The following is a 21,967-nucleotide window of genomic DNA, read 5'->3' as shown; positions in this document are numbered from 1 at the left end:
AACTCCAAGATTGGTCAGTAATTATAGAAAAAGTTTATGTACTCCATCAGTTTGACGTGTTGGATATGGAAGAAAAATAACTGCTCTATACATAAAAAAAAAAGAAGGAAACTATTTTGGCTGGAAAGTACTTTCTAGAAAGCACCCACCACCACGTCCCTTGGCTGTGGTGTTCTTTGTGGCAATAATATAAACTTTTTGTCCTCTCGAGTTGCTAAAGTTTTTTAAGACAGTCTGAGCCCTCTTTCCCTGAAGAGCCTACATTCCCAACACTGTTTCCTTAAAATCCAGTATTAAACTGAGAAACTGCAAAAAGAATCACATAAGCACCACCCTTTTTGGAACTTGCAAACATGCTCCTCCCCCCCCCCGAGAAAATTTGTGAGTCGCATTTTATAATATTATGATAACAGAGACTACTTAAGTGGACCGATTGACAGATAAGAGAAAACAAAAATATTTTTTCTTTGAGAAGACACCAGTCTGCATTTGGACAATACCAAAAGCCACTGCCAAGCAGAAACAAGTTTAGAGGTCAAAAACAAGTGCCAGTAGTGCTATCTTGAACAATAATCACTGTATCCAAAGAATGCTTCTGCTGATGCATTAATATTTCTTCTGTGATGAGGGAAAAATGCAGACTGAACCTCACAGGATTGCCAGATGTCCTGTATAATTAAGATGTTACGTTCTAGTGGTCAAATCCAATGCATTATCAAAAGCATACAGGGTATGGCTTTTCTTGTATTTCTGCGGTAACGGTTGTTTTTCCAAACCTGTAGAAATCAAGGCTACGGGGCATCCAGAAAAAGTGGTTATTATGCAGATAAATTGTACTTTCCATGCACAGTTAATCTATATATGCACAGTTTAGTTCTCTGCCATTGTCCTAGATTTTAGCATCTAAACTCTGGCAACCCTAAAACACTGCCAAAGTTCTACAGACAAAGAAACAGTTTGTTTCAGCTCCAGATGTGATTGTGACTAAGGAGCTACTTCTGACCTCTCTCCTCTCTCCCACTGACCTTGGCAAAATACTTGTAAAATGGGACTATTTATATTCATGAGTTGCCCTCTCATAACTGGTTCATTACTGCATCATCAGTCTGTATAGAAAACGATTACTGGTGGTAAAAGATGCAAATTTGACTTTTTTTATACTATTAACATGCAAATGCTTGAACCAAATTGCTACAGGCTGGTGGGAAAGGAAAAGAAGTTAAACTGCTGAGAAATCAGCATACTACATAGTAAGCAGATAAAATATGTCATTTTGAACAGCACGTTTACACCAATACAGGCAGTGAAAGGCTGGGAGACTGTTTTTCACTCACAATTTTGAAAAACTTGGATGCTACTGGAGTAAATGACAGAAATTGCCTGCCACAGCAGTGGAGACAGCTCTCCAACTAGATATTCATTGGACTTAAGCAATTTTAACCTGAATCTTCAGAATATATGTAAAAAGGTGAAATATTCCGAAGAAAAAAACAGCTCAGGAGACTTTTATCATCAGTTTAAAACTGTCAGTCAGCATGTGAAACTATTGGATCAAATCAATGGGATAGAAATTATGTTAACTGAACCTGTACTCAAACCGAAGATAAACCCATTTAACATTCTTAATGTGCTGTGCAAGTGGTAGCCCAAATTTCTTTGTAGTATTGTAAAGAAAGTGCAAAGTAAGCTCTTGGAAGTTATGAATAAAGTAATAAAAGCACTAAAATTATTATAATCTTTTGAAGCAATCTGATAAATCCGAAGCTCTCAATATATAAGCCTCTTAACTCCAGGAAATGTGAATTAGCTGGTTTCTCAACTGGTAGAAATAGGTTGATAATGTATGACTCAAGATATGAGAATTGCTGCAGTTGTACGTAGAGTTGAATCTACCCCAGTGAAGTGGGACATTTTTCTAACCATTAGGCACTCTCAGACCCATCCATTAGGCAATTAGTGTGGTGCAAGCTGCTACTTTTCAGCTGCTCCATCTGAAGCCTCTTGCTGTTTTTAAAAAACAAAATACTTCAAGTTATCACCCCTCAGAGAAAATACACTGGGAATGTATTACTACACTGGAAATAAAAGCAAATCCATCCGCAACTACTGTAGAACAGCTTATCATAAACTAGCCAAGCCATAGTAACATACCCACCCACATGTCTAAATGATTATGGGATAAAAGGTTAACTTAGACCATTTTAAGTAAGGAAACAATTCAGTATTTATTTCTATTCCATGCATTTAGTGTGACCTCATATGTTCTTTACCATAAACCTTCCAAACTGTGAATAGAATACAAATTAATTTTCTAATGAGTTTTCTATAATGTTATTAAAAAAAAAAACAAACCTTCTCCATCTTCTCCAAGACAGATGAAAGCATTACGATAAATATTTTAAAGACAGACTGAGACAGAAAGACAATTGAAATAGACTGGTTATCAGCATAACAACACTGTATCAGACAGTTTCTTTCTCATTCAGTTATTACAACCACAAAATGATCCTTTCTCATTATACTTTCAACCCTGAAACAAAACAAGGCATAGCTCTTAAAAAGTTTTATTAACTATAGAATTTATTGCATATCTCTTAATTATCTACACTGATTACTTCCTCTGAACACATCCAGCCTGTACCTGGAGAAAAGATAAACGACTGCTGGAAAAGGAAAGGCTTTATCATAATCACGTACAACGGAAGTGAATTGAGGGATATTAGTATTTTAACATTTCCAGCAAAACTGCAAAGCATAAATGCAGGTTTCTTAAAAGCATCACAGTGCTTTACTGTACATAAAACTCCAATATTTGAATTGAAATATATAAAAATCTGCTATACAGTAATGTATAGTATAATATACGTATATATATTTGTAAGAGTTGTATAGTGTATAAGCAGCACTCACAGTGTTCTAGACATTAAAAATGTTGTGGTTAATGTTTCAGGATCACAGTACCACTGCCACGTGCTGATGTATTATAAACAAAAATTTCAATTCATGACAGACAGAACATGTTCTATTTCAGCAGAACAATTACTTAGCTGTCACATTCCTTTTTGGTGATGCATGTAAGTAGTTCGTCATCACTTATTCAAGTGAATGGAAAGCATTTTTCAAAATTCAATGTAGAAAATGTATCTCTGAGAGAAGTCTCATAAGGTAGCTTCATGCAATAATTATGTTTAGAAAATATCATGCTAGTGTGTGTATAAATAGAAAAAGAAGCAAACACACTCATTGTCAATATACTAAGACGACTTAGTTTTAAGGGATTTACAGATGGGTAAATGAGATAGAAATTTTGTGCATCAACAAGAAATATAGCAAGTGTGAGTTGCCACACTTTAAAGACAATAGATCAGGTCCACAGAAAGAGCACAGTACTCTGCCTCTTTATTGTTCAGTGTATGGCCCCATACTTGCTGAATGCAGTTTGAAACGACTCAACAATTTTTTTTTTTTCTTTACTTCCTATGGCTTTGGTATAGTGCTTACTATGATAACACCTGAATATTCACAAACATTCTTACAAAATTAGTTACAAAATATTAGAGTACTTTACTGATTAGTACCTCAGATGAAAAAAAAATCAAAAATAATCTTGCTAAATTTGGATGTCTAACTGAATGTTCAGTTTCTTTTGCCACTTACATAGATTTTAGGCATTCAAAGTACAGCTGATAGTCTTTGGCTACAGCAAAGAGTGGTTACCATTACTGCAAATCAGATCCATAGTCTCAGGGGAAAAAAAAAAAACCACAACCAAACCAAACCACACACATACAGTTAGTAAACACTTCGGAAAAGTTAGATTTTAGTGACTCACCAAGGGTCTCACACACACAAAGAAATTTCAGTTACAAAGTCAGAATAAAACTCAGTTCTCCAATGTAATGTTCAACTGCCTCAAGCCTAAGCCCATTTCTTCTTTTCTTCTGACCTCTGACTCATTCTTTACACTTTAAACTGGGAACTACAGTGAGAAACAAAACAACAAAATCTCTCATTATTCACTGTGATGCACCATAGATCTCAGGATTTCAGGGGCAGATGGGGACAGGAGAGGTATATGGAATTATATAAGTAGAACTTGAAAAATCATAAGCACTTTTATTTCCAGAATTACTTAATTTTTTAATTCCTTCAGAAATACAGCCCATTTCAGCTTTTTTATTGCTACTGCCTAATTGTTTTCAAGAAGGCAAACCAAAACTCCCAAATTCAACTATATGTCATCACACTGATGGAGTGACAAGCCACCAGAAGATCTGTCCCACTGGAGCAAGCAATGGTAGAAGTCAGGTTAGTATCTTTTATTCAGATTAATATTAGAAAGCACTATGAGCCTTTCTCAGGTGCTTGCTTGCAGCAGAGGGAGATGGTGCCAGTCAGGCTCCTGGTTGCAATGTTCCTCAGCAGGCACAAACTTCTGTTTGTTCTCTCGAATACAAGATTTACAGCCCTGTCCCTTCCAAGCATTAATCCAGACCCATCCCTTACCTCCTTATTCCAGTTTCATTCTTCAGGTATCTCCAGCTATGTTTACTTCTCAAGCTTCTCATCATAACCTCCTTGTCTAGCATGTCAATCTCATTACTCCAGACATAAAAATATCCTATTCTCCTTCAAGTGCAAACCACCATTTGAACCTCCTCTCCTTCAGCCCCAACTTCTTCCCTTCTGCTTACCAAAGCATTTTAATTTATTTTCTTCCCCACCCCCACATCCAGTTCTTATCCCTACTGCAATCAAATCAGGCAAGACAAGGCAAGGGAGAGACAAAGCACAGAAGAAACTATCCTCCTGTTCAGTTCTGGAGCACAGCCCAAGCTCAGAGCTCTAACTGTAGGCCAAGTCCACTTCAGATAGGATCGTACGCATTATGGTGGAATCGTCAGATACTGTGCTATAAAGGTAAAAGAAGTTTTATTGGGCATATGCAAAATACAATTTTAAAAAATATAGCTGATCTGAGAGCAGATTTTCACAAAGACAACAATACACACATCCTTGCCATAAAGGCCATTTCTCTTCCATTTCCACACTTGTCCTACCACAGAGGAGTTTGAGACAACATTGGTCTTAAACCAATGAAAGAAAAAGGAAAGAGAGAATAAGGTAAGTTTAGTCTATTATTAGCCAAGTTAGTTGTTTTCATTTTGGAAAAGGGAGGTAAAGGCAAGTTAGATTATAATTTAGAAATCAATTTACTAATCAGTTTTGGCTAGACAGGCTTAACAAAAGTTTGACTTCACTTCAGAGGCCTATATCTAACCTAACAAATGTTCTCCTCCTATGTGTAGAGCTAAAAAATAAATCATACAAATTTCTACTCAACTATGTCTATATTCAGTCCAGGTTTTACATTTTCATGACTATAGCATTATGTAAAAATGAGCTTTACGTACTTGTAATTTGAGTTCCTCAAGAGGGACTCCATGCATTCATGCCAACAAAATATATCAAATAAAAGCAACTCCTGTATCAATACTTGCTGTCACATACACCAGCTCCTCCTGATTTTGGCATTCCAATCAAATTAGATTCCTCCAGTTCCTCAAATTCCTAATAACTGGTAATTCAGGTGACAAAGTGAAAGGTGCACAAACAGTATAAATATTCAGAATCAATTTCTGAGAACTCTAACTGGAAGAAGGTAACTTTCATTTTTTCCCTAAAAGTTCTTCATGGTTCAGGTTATGCAGAGATTGTAAACCAATGAAGATAAAAGAAAAAACATGATTAAATATTGAGAGGGGGAACATTTGGCAAAATTAAACATTAGATCTAGAACTTGGATCTACAGAATAATATTTTGTAAGAGTATTAATGGAATTCTGTAGCAAATTACAGTAACAGATAACTGTGTAGCCTACTTTTGAATTCAAGTTTGCTCTGAGACAAAAGTTAGTTATTAATCATTAGGGATACAAGCCAAAAGATTCTTTATAATTATGTTAAAATAAGGTAGGTTTATATTGGGAATTTGGCTACTGTTATTTTCATTCATGTAAGTTCAAAAAAACATAATTAAGTTTATTAACATCAAAATCTCTGATTAAATGAAAAAAAACCCCAGAGTATGACTTTAAAACTGTTAATTTACCGGTACTTTCTTCCCTCCTCTTCTGTATGCAATTGCAATTAAGAATACCCACGTAAATTACAAAAGAAGTAACAAACATTGTTCTACGGGTTTAAACAAGAATATAAACTAGCTACCCTGGGTCAGATCACAAACCTCCCTATCCTACTATCCCATCTTTGACAAAGCAACAGAAGATTCCTACAGAGAAATAAAAAATCTGACCTTCTCAGTATCCAGCAATCTGCAGCTCAAGTGCTTCCTCAAAGTGGCACTGTATTTCATAGCTCTCAATGAATTTTCTTCCTTAAACTTCTGGCATCTGCGATGTCTTATCAAAAGAAGTTTCATAGCTTAAAATACACACCAACTCAAGCAGGCTCAAACATCTGATACCCCTAGCCTCTTATGGCTTTCTCTGCTCTTCATGATTTCACAGACCACTGTGATATCCTCCCTATAGCTATCTTTTTCCATGCTGCAGTCACAGCCCATTGTATTGAGTCTGGCTGGGATGGAGTTAACTTTCCCCACAGCAGCCCTCATAGTGCCCTGTATGAAAGCGTTTCCAATAGCTTTGATTAGCCCTGTTAACTCTTTCTCTTCCCTTTTCCAATCTTGCCTTTTAGAAATCCAAGCAGATTACATCAGATGGATCTTTATTATCTACAAACTTGCTGGTTCCTTCAAAAAATCCTCCTAAGTTTGTTTGATGCAAGACTCACTAGCAAAACCAGTGTTGACTCTTCTCCAAAACATCATCTTTCTCTGAAATGAGTGTTAATGTTTGTTATGATTTCTACCAATTTGCCTGCATGAAAGTCATGATTATTGGCCAACAGTTCTTCAGAGCTCTCCTGGGAACTTTCATAAAGTGACATGACAGTGGCCAACTTGCAGTCAGCTGGGACCTAATCAATTTTAAGCAAACAGCTGCACGTTACATTCAGCAATTTGGTTGTTTCATCCTCAAGTTTCTTGAGAATTTCTTGGGCATGCATTATCTGGTCCTGACATTTTGCTGGTTTTCCTTTAACAAATTTCTTTTACAACACTTAAATTTGACTTAAACCCTCTGAAACACTGCCTGTAAACTTCCAGCATAGGAATTTTCTCCAGGTTCTTCCACAGCGAATGTTATCAAAAAGAATCTTTTCTTTTCCTGCTGTGGCCTCATCTTACATGGACACTCCTTCTATTTCTGAGAACCTACCAGTCCTACAGGCATTCTGGGAGGCTTCAAGCTTCTAATGCATTTGTACAAATATTATTAATAATTTTTTTATATTTTCTACAAGTTGCTCTTCAGATTATTTTTGATCTGCCTCGGACTATTACATTTAACCTGTCTGTTCTAGATACAAGCTCAACCTTTTTCAAGAATGCTTACTTCTTCCTATGAGCCTTTTTTACCATCCTGTTTAATCATGGCATCTTTCTTTGTATTTTTATATCAGGTTTTGATAAATGGCATACATTTGTCTGAAGTTTCCAGTATGATGTCTTTGCATAGTCTGTATGCCGCCTGCAGGGATTCTGCTTTATTTACTTTCCCCTTTTATTTTAACAATTTTTCTGAGCACCAGTATAACGGATCTTTTGGTTTCCATTGCTCCAGTATGAATTCTGAATGATCGCTGACATTGCAACCATCGTTACAGAGATGCTCTCTGATTGCTATTTTGAAGCAGATCCTAAATATTCCTCAGGAAGAAGTTAACAGTTGCTTTTCCTTTTCTGGTTTCTCTGTTTGGCTGTTTCAATAAACAATCACTGATGGTATCTAAAGATTTAATCTGAGCACCCCACCCTCATGCAAAATCTAAACAATCTACATAAAGATATATTTCATTAATGTAGTTTTAAAATTCTTAAGGTGCCACAAAATGCAAGATCTCTGAAGGGAGAAAAAGTCTTGTTGAAACATTTTTTAAAATCTTAGCTATTTATCTGATTTCTTAGCTGACAGCAGAGGAACGGACAAATGCCTGCAAGAGTTTCCACAATTATTCATATGTATACTCAGTTGAAGACATATTCACATTATCTGCACAAAACATTTATTGTTTTAACTCACGTAAGCCATCCACTTCAATATTCGGTAATAACTCTTGTCAGTATTGACATTGCACAGTACAGTTTTGTGAAGAGATACTCATTCTAGCTTCCAAGAGTTTTATTTTTTTTACTGTCATGATATGTAACTCATTCTTTATCTAGCAGTTAAAATTAATATCGATATTAACTCCAACTTACTTAATATCCAACAATTTACAATTATCTCAATTATTTAGACTTGTGAGATTTTCACTAATCTTAATTAAACACATAGATGACAATTTGTAAAAAACAGCAATATTGTTCTTTCTTCTGCTTACACTGGTTTGTAAGAGAGTTTTTGCAAACTTTTCTACTGCGTTATTTCTGCCCATAAGACCACTATTAGTTTCTAACTTCCTTGATAAAGCCTGGTATAAGGACTACCCAATTTTTAATGTCCTATAACATAAACCCAGTATACTACTGATGCAATGAGGAATTCTTGCAGACCTTAGAAGCACATTTTTCTGTTACAGAATGTTTAGTAATGATTTCTTAGTGGACCAGTCCATCAAACAGCTGCTCCATCAAACAGCTGCTTCAACCCTTACAATAGCTAATGAAGCTATTAACAAGCTTCAAAGTCAAAGTCTTGAAAAAGACTGTAGCACCTCAGTCTAATGGAGGAGAGTGACATCTAGCAGGGCCTTACCAGGTGCTAACCTGTTTAAGCACTAAAATCTCAGCTTGCTCTGTGATCCAGCACCTTTCCCACTCCAGGGTTCCTCTGCTGCATGGTTCTTCACTTGCAAAAAACCTCAAGATTCACTAATTAATTGGGTAAACATGCATCAAATCTTTCTTAAGGAACAGGTCTACAGAGGGATTTCAGAATTATTTCTTTAGCTCAAGTACTGGCAGTGAAACTAAAGATCAATGGGTTCAAAATCTACCTGTAATCTGTTTATGAAAGACACAAAATTTGATATGATTCACAAACTGAAAATTTTAAAATAGATTTTGTGCTTAAAGAGTAAAACAGTTTAAAAATTCTAATGTGACTCATTGAATGTAGTTTATTAATTATATATTACATACTTTGCTGATGTAACCTAATGAAGGACAAAACTTGTGCGGTATCACTTCCTCCCCCAGTTTAAGAGGTGCAAATTTCCAATAATTCTCCCATACAGAACACACTTCTTTATCGGAAGATACAACAGACATGCTTTTAAGCAAAATATACTTCAAAGCTCATTCCATCACAAATTACTTCAGTAGCACTAAACAGCAGCATCCAAAATCAACAAAGGTTTCATACCAGTGTGGGGACAAGAGAACTAAATTAAAAATACCAACAAGAGGTTTTAATTTTTGAAGAGTTCGGTCACGAACATTAAAGGCAACTAATGCTGCAGTCAGAGAGCACTGCAACATATTGTTAAAGCACATGAACATTTTCCTCCAAAATTCACAAGATGTAACCAAAATGCTAAGTTAAACATCAGTGCAACTTAAGATTTATACCATGTTAGCAGAATTTTTCAGGTTTCAGTGATATTTAAAGGCATAATATGATGTCAACACATAGTTGCTATGACTGCTGTGCTATACAGTGAGAACATATTACAGGCATCTAAAATGCATGTTTCAGAACACTGAACATTTAGTCTCCTCCCGCCACCTTTTGAAACATAGATTTAATACAAGCTGATAAGTTTACATTAACACAGTAAGCTAACAGACTGTTTGAGGTACTGGTTAAAGTAATGAGGATCTCTCTAGTTTTTTGCAAGTTTAAATCCCAAGAAAAGAAAGATGGGACATATGAAGTCGTATGGCCTATTTCTACAATGACAGAAGACTTATGAGTAGTAGTCAAAGGTACTGAGGTGTTTCTAGTTAATTCATACAAGCTAGCAAGAAATGTGTTAGAAAACTCCTAAAGAACTACAAGCTAAAAAACTTAGGTAGTACTAGCTCAGTTAGCCACAGTGGCTGGAGTTCAACATTGACTCAGTACTTAAATATTTGCTCAGCTCCTTTCCCAGGATTCACAGCCTGAGAACAATTATGTGCTACTGCAAACATGCTCTCAGCAGTACCTGAACTAGCTAGCTATGCCTACACAAAATTTCACACCAACAGGTACATAGTCTTCTAGGATAATTCCATTTGAAAGGAACCCTAAAAGGTCATGGAGTCATAATATGTCAACAGTAGATGTTTTCTATGAAAGAATATATGTTATCTCGTATCCCCATCTTACCTTTATACCAAAAGGAGTAGTTGCCAATTTTATTTCCCTTGTTGTGATAATTTCCATGTCAAGCCTCATTTCTGCTAGGGTTAGAACTCCAAATATTAACAAGTGGTTAAGTTTTTACATCAGGGATGGAATTCCCCTTGCAACTGCTGTAACCCAAAGTGGGATGGTAACCATTAGCCATCCCAAGTAGTTTGGGGACCATTGCTGTACAACATGTAAGAGAACCAATTATTTGGCCAAAAAGAATGGTCAGTTTCCGAAATAAGGCAATGAGGCAAAGCTACCAAAAGCAGAAAGAGAATAACTAATATTTCACAAAACACACTGTGAATCCACTCTAGGAACAACACATGGAAGTGGTTGCCGCCAAAAAAGAACAACTCAAAAGGAAATCACAAAATAAAGCCTATATGTCCAAATTGCCTCCAAAGACTACATTAGGCATTACCATATTTGAGTTGAAACTAATTCTTTCAGACATCATGCCTAGTTTATCTACAAACCTTTCCTTTTTTTGGCAGCCATATGTGAACTATCCCTCACAGAAGTGTTTATCCTGGGCTACAGAGACAAAAAGCATCTTCACCACTTATGTACAAATATATTTCATTTGTAACTTTAGAAATGCACCTTATCAGCCAACTTTCCTATTAATTGCTGTATAACACATGCTAACCAAAATCAAGCTATATCTGTTGAAGTCTCCTAGCCTTTCAGGATATTTCTGAAGACACTAGCTTTATACCTGTTTAACTTTATATCTGGAATAAAACAAAAGGTAAATGAAGAGTAGGAAGAAGAAATTTACAGGATCAAAGTTAGATTGAATTTATAGTTTCATAATCTTTGTATAAACAATAAGCAAAACAACAAAATCCTACTGTTAGGCAATTATCAGTGAAAAAGATTATTCCGTTTCCAGCATTTCATACTAACATCACACATCTTCCCAATTTATTCCATTTCCTTATTAAAACTTAATTTTCCCATGTAAATGAACAAAAGAGTTCTGAAAAGTTCTGTTGACTCTACGCTGTGTTTCAGAATTTTAAAATTGTGGTTGCCAGTTTAAGACATATTGAAAATCTATGAAAAAAGCCTAGATGAGAAAATAATGCAGCTTTAATATATCATGATACTGCACTGAAAATGTAACTTTTTGAAAAGTGACATTGGACTGCTAAAAATAATCCAGCAGATAACTTATCAAAAAGTTATAAAGAACCAGCATGGGTATTTCTTGCAAGTCTAGAGAGAAATGCTTCTCAGTTTGTCTATTACAAATTTACAGAGAGAAGTTTTTGGATCAGAGCCCAGTTACAGTTTCACAAACTAATAGAACATACAGGATGGTAACTAAGAAACCTGAGACAAGAATGGTTGCTATAGGTTGTACTGCAATTAGGAAATGTAATAAAGGCCTGTTGGTTTGTCTCAATTGAAGATAATTATGGTTAACCCACAGGTGTTCTTGAAAATTTCATTTTAATATTTTATACCTTTAATTCAAGGAGAGATTATAGTAACTGTTTAAACTGTCTAACAAATTAAACAAGTTCATTTTAAAAAAAATCATTATAGAAATTCAATGTATTTTGTATAGTAACCCAGAGCAACAGCTTTTAAAATTTGGAATAGGATTGTTATAAGATCATAAGTCATAAACAGTGAGTTACTTTTTAAAAAATTATTTAATTATTATTATTATTTTTACTGTTAACACATGACCTAACAAGGAAAAAGTGACCTTTTCCTCTGTCTATAAAACTGTATTTTGGAATCTCTGCTGTGGCTGCCTTTTGAAGTCAGTGACACTGAAAGGATAATTTTTGGAATAATCCATTTATTTACAAAAACATACAAAGTTTGCTCTCTGTGAACAACAGCAGAACCTGCAGAATGAATACTTGTAAAAACCCAAACTATGTGTCCAAGATGCAGCCATTTCTCTGTATGTATGCAAAGACAGTTATAGTAATTCCAACTGATCTGGCACAACACAGAATCAAGAACTTTCCCCTGCAAAAGGAAATTAATGTAATAGCATGGTATCACTTCTCAGCAAGCAGATTTTTCTGCTGTTCATTTGTCTCCAGGTGTTTTGCACAAGAACACCTGCTATCGTTGGGCAGAGCTTTGAGTGGCATCATCCTGCAACAAAAAATCCTAATGGCAGACAGTTATCAACCTCCAGGAAATGGCAAAACTATATACTACTGCAATATATTCAGTCTAAGAACATACAAAGTCATGAACTTTGACATATCAAGTGGGTCTCTAAAATCACCTTAAAATAATTTTTAAACAAATCAGTTATTGTCCCTGCTAGATGTCACGTATATTGCTACGCCAAACTCATGATTGTTGCAAATTCTGCCCAAGAAACTGGTCAGTAGAAAGTTAAACTCAATAGACTACTTTTTTACAGCACAAGAACCAGAAGCCATTAGAAAGAGCTAGGACGAGCCAGGTCCAAAACAGAAAGAGGCAGTGCTTCACTAACAGGTAGTAAGTAGCCTTATGAACAGCCTTATCAAAGGAAGTTGTGGATGCAAGTTTAAATAAGTTCAAGGGGAAACTGGGCAAAGGAGGAAGTGCCAATAAGTTGAAGGGGAGACTGAACAGGCACCTGTTACTAAATAGCTAAACCACATTAGGAAGTCCCCTGAGCTGAAAACGGGTGGAAGTTGGGAAAGTGTAGGAAGGTGGTATGGGGAAAAAAAAAAGGATCACATATTATCATATTTTTATCCTTCCATCGGCCTCTGATTATGGCTACTTTCTCTCCCCCCCCTAATGTGCAATTTAATTGCACATTAGCCTTTGTAATGGAAGGGAAGATGATAAGCAGCAACTTACTATTACTGTTTTTATTGATTTTTCCCTTGGTGTGCTGCTTCTGAAGACGCTGCAATAACAGGCAGATGCACAGGATAGAAAAAGTTCTAACTCATCATTTGGTCCCCAAAATCTATTTAATATGACATCTTCAAGTCAAGGTTGCAAAAGATATTTAACTGATAAGAACAGGTGTTAAACTTGACCTTAGACAAAGATCAGAGACAGAATATTAAGCTAAATGAACTTTTAATCTGAGCTGTTTTTATGCTTTTATACTAATGAAACTCACAAGTAACTTCACCATTTGTTTAAGAACAGTTTACCGAATTAAATGTCATTTCCTAACTCCACCTTTGCTATTGAAAGCTGGAGAAAAGATTCTTATAATAAGAAAATATGGTTAAAGGGAATGAAAATTCAGTAAAGACCTAGAAGAAGAAGCAATAAAGGCAAATGAGTAATAGCACCTGCAGCTACTTTTATTAACCTGAATTAAAACGCACTATGTTCTTCCGAGCAATGAAAGTTTACAAGACATGCTTACAGATAATACCAAATTGGGGGAACTAGACAGTACATGCAGGGGCGGGGCTGCCATCCAGAGTGACCTAGACAAGCTGGAGGAATGAGTGAACAGCAGTCTTATGCAATTCAACAGCAACATACATGCACCGGGGAAGGAAGAGTCCCCTGCAACAACACAGGCTGAGAGCTGCTCTTCTGAAAAGGATGAAGGCTGAACACGAGCCTGCAGTGTGCCCTGGCAGCAAAGGGGCCAACAGCATACTGGTCTGTATTCACAGGAGCATACCCATTAGACCAAGGGAAATGATTGTCCCCTCTGCTCAGCTCTTGTGAGATCATACCTAGAACAGTACATCCAGTTTTGGGCTCTGCAATACAAGAAAGACATCGATAAAATGGACCAACGTCAGCAGAGAACCACCAAGACGACCACAGGACTGGAGAACCTACCCTGTGAGGAGAGGCTGGGGGAGCTGGGCTCGTCCAGTCTGGAGAAGTGATGGCTTTTGGGACCACCTAACAGCAGCCTACCAGTGTCTAATAGGAGGCCACCAAGACAACAAAGCCAGGCTGTACCCAGTGGTGTGTAATGGGAAGGTGAGAGGCACCATTGAAACAAGAGAAGTTCAGACTAGACATAAGGAAAAAATTTCTCACTATGAGGACACACAAACAGTGGGACAAGGTGAAGCAGAGAGGCCATGCAGACTCCATCCTTGAAGGTTTTCAAGGCCAGACTCGATAGCACAATATAACAGTACAGGAAATGTAAAAAGATTGATGTGGACTTCAAGACCAGTAAGACAGTCACAACAGCCACATTCAGAGTGGACCTTGTTTAGCTTGAGCTTTTCACCTTTATACTTGCTAATGTCCTCCTATGTCCCACAGGCATTTTCTTTAATTTTAATCTAATTTCAGTTAATTTGGAGCAATTGTTCTCAGCTTTTATTTAGTTCTGAAAGTTGCTGCTTCTATTCTTCAGCCTGAAGAAGAGACTCTATGCTTCTCATTTTTCTTCCTGCCTTATTAAACCATCTGGTACTACTTCCTATAAACTTTTTAGCTTCACTCTTTGGCCTACCATGACTGCAGTCCCACTACTATTACCTTTACTTTCATAAAAAGAATTTCATACAAAGAGTTTTTGCTACAGGTAATTTTTATTCAGTGTGGGTGTGCTGCAAGTATAATCAAGGACAAAAAAAAATTCAAAGGTCATTAAGCCAGCTCCACTCCAACTCTGACACAAAGGCATGCGTAAAATATTCCAAGAGTATCATTCCAGTTTTTCCAAATGTATAGACTCTGGCCAAAAATCTCTAAGTAAATATGTTTCGCTTGAACTGGAAATTGTATGCCTGCTTTCATTTCTAATAGTCCTATTTCTAACCTTGAGATCAGGTATGTGAAAGCTTTACGCTACAACACATACTCCTTTTAAATTCTCATTCTAACTATGCTATAGAAAATAAGAAAAAAGGCTACCCCTTTAAAGCAATAGCAAAGAGAATATATACCCCTCCCTTATCATCTCCTGCAAACTAGATACTGTGGCATATGCAACAGAAGATACAACTGGTAATGAAAATAAAATACAGAAAAAATAAAGTATGACATTGCAAACAGTATGTATGCTTATTTAAAGCAGCAATCTCTTTGGCCTAATCTAGTTACATACTTTCGTCTTTTCTAAGAGTCTGCCCACAGCAGATAAACACACAAACCTTCTTGTGCTGCACCAACTGACGTCAGCAGTCGCTTAGGAACAGCGTTTGGTGCAAAAGTGGTAGTACCGAAACTATGTTTACAATTGAAAAAGAATGACAGTATGCAGGGCTCACCATAGCTTCAGGAAAAGAGATACAAATTTATAAATAAAAACTACAAAAGATCTTTTTCAAAACTTCATGGGATTTTCAAAGAATGTTTATCTGCTTAAATATCTTGCAGTGAATACCAAGAGTAATACACTTATTTTTCTATATTTTAAATGGTACAATTTCCACTCCCACCCCCCAACCCCCCAAGAAAAAAAAAAAAAAAAAGAAGTCATCAGTTTTGGAATGCAAGCTTAGAGCTTCTTTCACTTCTGTTTAATCTGTAAACAAAAATTCAAATCCAGTAACAACTTCATTGGGTAACTGTTTACAGGGACAAAGCCCTGTTGTTCCCACAGCAGGAAAACAAAAGATCTTACAAAACAACCTGCACCAGTAGAATTAATCATCCCATCACTATTTTCTAAATAGTCAAATGTTTAGAAAGTCTAGCATTTAAGGAACTTAGAAGAGCTCTACTTTAAATAACTCAATACAAAAATTATTCTGAAGACCCTCAAGAATAAGCAACGTAAAACTATACAGCTGCAAAGCTGTTTGTGACAGCTTCCCAAATAAACTTAATTTTACAGTTTCAGAATTTTAATTTAGAAGGAATGTGTGTGAAAACTGTATGTACAGGTTTATTTATTGGTCCAGAGTAATTTACAAATAAAGCCCAAATTTTGAGTAGCCTGATACTTCCCATTCTATAACAACATATTATAAACTTTCTAAGCACCTGTTACACTTTCAGAAATCTATTGAAGAAAAAAAAATGTGCATAGTTTGCTCAAGTTCAAAAAAATGTTATTTAAAGTTAAATGCTAGATTTATGTATTACAGCTCTAGCAGGTATTTATGTATTACACCTCCAGCTTCAGGCTAGGGAAATTAAGCAGTTTTCTCATCAGAGGTGGGCCTAATAGATATGCGCTGTAATGTTAGACATCATAACAGAGAGAGTCTGTACCTTGTGTGCTCACATTCCTCTTGCTGGCTCTGAGAAAACATGAAGGAAGAAGCTAAAACTAGAATGGCCAAAAAAAGGACACTGCAGAGCAGAAAACTGAATGAGTCAATATTACAAAAACCAGAATGCTTATTTTCATATTCTTTTGACGTATTTCCAATATGAAACTTCACGTTCAACAGTCACTCTCAACCCCTGAACTATAATTACTCAGACATGAGAAGCTGTGTATGCATTTATCACAGTTTTTTGCACTATCCATCTCCAATCAAAAAACTGCACAGAAAGAGAACACAATCTGCCTCTTCCTTTAAGCTAACATAAGAATTACTATAAATTTGGGAAGGGTAACTGGAACATATGCTCTATTAAATGGAACTGATCAAAATCAGGAACATTCCCCCTTCACCGCACCAAAAGAAACCCACCATCCATATGCAAAGTGGAAAAACTATAAAAAAGACAGTAAACACGGATAATCCTCTTTTTTTAAATATTAACCTCCTGACATGCAAACAGTTTTGCACAATTCATCCCCAAATTCTCTAAAACCAAGACAAGGAAAAGCAGCAAGTAACATGAAATTGATCTGAAGCAGATAATGCATGGTTTCATTCATCTCATAGTATTTTTTTGATCTGCTACTGGGAGAAAGCTGTTTCTGTGATTTCAATGCACCCCTAAAGACTATTGTCTCTGGACAATGTCCAGAAGTAATTTGGGCCAAGAACAGCTATTTGATCCCAAACTGAAACATTCCGACACCAGCCAAAGGTCTAAGTAGTTTATCTGGAAGTCAAGCAGAGAGATCTGAAGAAAAAATTGGCTCTACTAAACTCAGCAAAGCCTTCCTCGCTGATTCTGTTATAGTTCAGAAATTGCTTCAGCTTGCTTTGTGATTTATATTCCTGTACATGAACTCTAAGTCAACTTTTCCAGGATTATGAATTTACTTCCCATCATACCTCCCACCATGACAGCTGAGAACTGAGTTGCCAGTTTTCTAATACCCTTGGGAAACAAAGCATCATTTTTCTTCTGCTGTATCTGGAAACAATCAAGTGCCAAAGGGAACAACTAGCTGTTCAGACTGCTATACTTTGAGAATTTTTGAGGAGCTAGAACACAGTTCAACCATGCTTCAATGGACAGCACCAGCAGAAGACTGTTGTCCAAGGCTCACTGCTGGTAAACCTCCCATACAGACATTCAGAAGCCACCTGGATAATCTTTTAAATACTACTTGTGATAGGAAGCAAAGACCCAGAAGCAAATGTCCAGTTGTTATCAAAAATGCAGCCAATCCACTAAGCACACACTTACAGAATTCTAGTTAGAATTATGCTCCTACGATGCCAGCTTTGTATCCCATAAAGAGGTAAGACTTACTGGAAGATCAATTTTGTTGTTGTTCTAATAACTGGTCTTGGAAATGGCCAAGTTTTAAGTAAGCGTCTTTTTTCCTTCTTCACCCTCTCCTTCATAAATGTTAGCTAGTTAACTTAAAGAAAAAAAAATTACCTCACTGCTGAAATAGACAACATACATATTAACAATACAACCAACAATAAACATACAAACCATCTTATCTGCAAACAAAATGTGAACTTGGAGATACAATGAGAAACATAACTTCACTCACACATAAGTTACTTTTCTTAGAGGGGAAAAATATAACTTGGAGCATCAGAAAAGACTGTGAGGAAAATGAGTGGGAAACAAAGTTAATAAAACTTTAGGCTTTCTGGTCATTCTGAGAAAAGAAATTCTATGAAAATTCATCTTTTCCCTGAAAAGCAAGCTTCTTTGCTACATCTTTTTATCTGCTGTCCATTTTACTATTAAGGGCTCCACAAGAATAGACTGTGACCTATTATTCTACTTCTGAATAGGTAGCACAAAATAAAATACCAGTGAGACAACTTGCTTTCACATCCCAGCAACAGCAGTGAAGCATGCCTCACACTAAGTCAAAACCTGTTCGAGCGCCTCCTTCAAAGAATGGCCATTGCCATTCCCATCTCGTAGCCTGTTACAAACAAAAGAAGTTATAGTCTGCTGTGAGAAAGGCTCAGAGCGTAAATAAATCAGCCAATAAATGAGACAGCATTTAATTTTTCTTGGAGCTGTCATCGCTAGGCAGCTTGTTTGTGTAACTGGTAAAGACTGAAAAACAGTAAATTAAGTCCTATAACATGACAGGACTGTCATGTTTCACTACATAGAAGACCATCTTCCCAAAACTTGAATAAAACATCTCAACAAGGAACATCAAAACAGTAAACACACTTTTTCAGAAAAAGGGGTAAGTAGCTCTGTGAGAAGCACAAATTATGAAATCCTTGGAACTTTTTTCTTATGACTAGATTACCTGGCAACTTGGAGTTGCAAGCTCTAAATGACCCATTTTCCTGTATTTAGAGTACTCATTCCATCTCTTTTGCGGCTTCTTCAGTCTTTTTGGTAACAAGGGTGCTAGTAGGCTCTCTTCTCTTGCTGGCTACTGATTTCCATGAAATTTACAGGAAATTTATTATTCAAGATGATTACCCTCTGTCAAATTTAACTGAAATAAGCCAGTGAATTCAAAGATACTAGGGATGGATGATCTCATGACAAAAAGGTACTTGAATTAAACTGTCTATGATGCATGCACACATACATGTACATGCACATACATAAATTTGTATACATTTACCAAATGTTAAGGCCATAATTTAATACAGGGTTATATTGCCAATAAATTAACCTATAGAAACACACCCCAAAGGAAGGTCAGGATAGCTACTTTATAGATGACCTGGAAAACAGACATCTGTGGTAAGGGAACAAAAATTTCTCACCAAGTCCAGATATTTGACAGCATGGGACAGTGTCTTTTATTAGTATTCAAAAAGAAGATAAAATAGGAGACAGGAAATTATTTCTTAAACACTTTTTGTCTTGTAATGTAAACTTTAGGGATACATTTACATAGCTAAAAGATGCTTTAGCTTCTTGTAAGGACTATGATTTCAAGAAGCAATGCAAGTTCAGGACTAAAGCTTTAATGATGAAAGACGCTGTGCAGAGGAAACTCAACTTGGAGTGCACAAAAATGAATTGGTAATGAAGACTAGAAAAAGCTACTTATAAAAGAAATGCTGATTCATTTGCAGAATGAAATGCTGATTCATTTGCAGAATGGAACAGTTCAATGGATTTACTCTTCAATTAAAAAAACAAAACATATTGGTGCATAAAAAAAAAAAAAGTGATGTGGAAACTTGTTATTACAAACACCATAAGACTGACTCACACTATTATGTTTAAACAATGTTAACTTTCACTATCACACTTAAACAGTTTTAATTAATTGCCTCTGGACACAGAAAATGAGCTACTACTTTGCAAACTAGAAAGTGCAGTTTCTCAGTGTGTATAAATGGTTACTAAACATGACTACAACTGCTTAAACAAAAGCATACTGTACAGTTCATATAGGTTATTAAACCAGTCAGAATACTAAGCAACATGTTTTAAATGTCAAAATGCAAAAGCTGTAATTTAATGTCAACGTTTTTTGATTATATTTTTGACATTGGCAATTTTGCTAATATAAAAAAAAGTTGTGTAGCTGCTTTGAAGTTAGGAGATTTCGGTGTGAACATACAGGGCATTTTACAATATTTAGACACATCATAACAAGTCAGTCATTAAATACATAGATCTGATAATGGGGTGGGAAAAACACATGTTTTGTGAGGCATTCTACTTTTTTTCTTCTTATAAAATTTCAGAATTTTGGGGTACATGGATTGGCTTTTTCTTTTTTTTTTTTTTTTTTAACTCTGAAGTAAATGTACTAACAATCATTACTAAGTAACCAGCACAGCAGAATGCAGCAATCCTTCAATCAAATAAAAACAATAAAGATACACAAAGCACTTACAAGAAGTTATGGAATGAACAAAAAAAAAAATCCACATCAGTTCACTAAACAGTATTCATGATAAACTCAATATTCCTAGTTTTCATATCGAAAAATTGAAACATTTTGAATACTTTGTTGAAATTTTCTGACAAAATATTATCTTCCAAAAATACTATCTTTAAGCATTTTGGCCAAATAAGAATCCTTTGCTTTATAAGTGTTCCAAGAAAAGAGAGAATAAAGCTCTATTTTATATAATGAAATCTAATAAACACAAATGCATTATAGCTTTTTTAGCATTTTAACGTAGCAACAAAATCTGTATCTTACTGTGGATCAAGCTATATTAAATACCAATACAATCAAACACTTAAGAGATTCTGAAATCGTTTCTGTTTGATGTATGTTTCTGACCAATAGATAAAAGGGTAATCTTTAATTTTCCTCAACCCATACAGGACTGTAACCAAGCTAATTAATTAATTAAATCAGCACACAGTACATTTGCATTGAGAACGAAACCTTTAACATATAAGAAAGATAAGGTTTTGACTGGAAGCCCCCAGATAGTGTGGCACAGAAAATGAGGCAGGGAAATCGGACTAGAATTGCCGAGTCTGGCCTTGGATTATAACCCTGTCAGCATTGACCATTTACAGAAAACATTGGCTAAATTTCACAGAACATTCAACTTTTGACAGTTCATCAGCCACAACAAGGAGTTTTGGCAAAATACTTAAGCCTTGTGGGCTACTTTTCCAAATGTTCAACTAATCAAAAAGATTAATGGCAGAATGGAATTCAACACAAAATATCCACCCATGTTCACCCAATTTCCTGAGTAGGTTTCACAGTATGCTGCAAATTGTCTCAGCTGTACCATTAGCAGCATTAGATATAGCTGTTTTAAAGCCATCACAAACAGTAGTCACTGCACCCCTTTTCTTGAGATGTTGGAGGGTCATTATGCCTTTTTGTAGTCATTATAGTGGATGATTGCTAAGGGCCACTCTTACACTCTTCAAAAGTGCTTGCCAAACTGTCTCAGTCAATGAATAATTCCCCTCAACTATTTCTTACAATATATTTCTAATAATGGTTTTAGTTGAAAAGTCTTTGTACTGATTTAGCGCTTCAGTATATTTCTGCCAATTAGCCATACTTATTAAAGATCTTACAAACCATACTCTGGGAATTCCAGTGACAGAGGACCCTGCACATCCTTCATGCTTCTCACAGCATTGTCTAGAACAGATTATCTTGTACAATCACTAGCAAATAGATAAAGCCCTAAGAATTGCTAAATCCTTATTTTGACATAATAAAAAAAAAAAAGTGTTCTAACTCCATCTTCTGGCTAGCAATAATTGTTATGGGAGATCAAAAGAATTATCAAGCAAATTCAGCTTGACATCAGGCTTTACTTACAAACTTTATGCTTCTATAGTCCTGTTTCTTCTTTATGTGATTAAAGTTTTCTCTCCAGTTTATCATT

The 21,967-nt window shown here is 35.8% G+C and overlaps 1 protein-coding gene and 1 non-coding gene across 3 annotated transcripts in view; both read right to left on the bottom strand.

The window, feature by feature from the left end:
• PDE3B (phosphodiesterase 3B) overlaps window positions 1-21,967 on the bottom strand; it is a 90,069-nt gene that overhangs the window by 49,469 nt on the left and 18,633 nt on the right. The window lies entirely within an intron of this gene.
• Window positions 13,286-13,469, bottom strand: LOC142410835 (U2 spliceosomal RNA). The gene has a single exon (XR_012776040.1). It is a non-coding gene; the product is annotated as a U2 spliceosomal RNA (small nuclear RNA).

This window comes from Mycteria americana, chromosome 5 (genome assembly GCF_035582795.1).
Source record: "Mycteria americana isolate JAX WOST 10 ecotype Jacksonville Zoo and Gardens chromosome 5, USCA_MyAme_1.0, whole genome shotgun sequence".
In the NCBI taxonomy this organism is placed as follows: domain Eukaryota; kingdom Metazoa; phylum Chordata; class Aves; order Ciconiiformes; family Ciconiidae; genus Mycteria; species Mycteria americana.
This window is presented reverse-complemented; position numbering and strand designations above follow the sequence as displayed.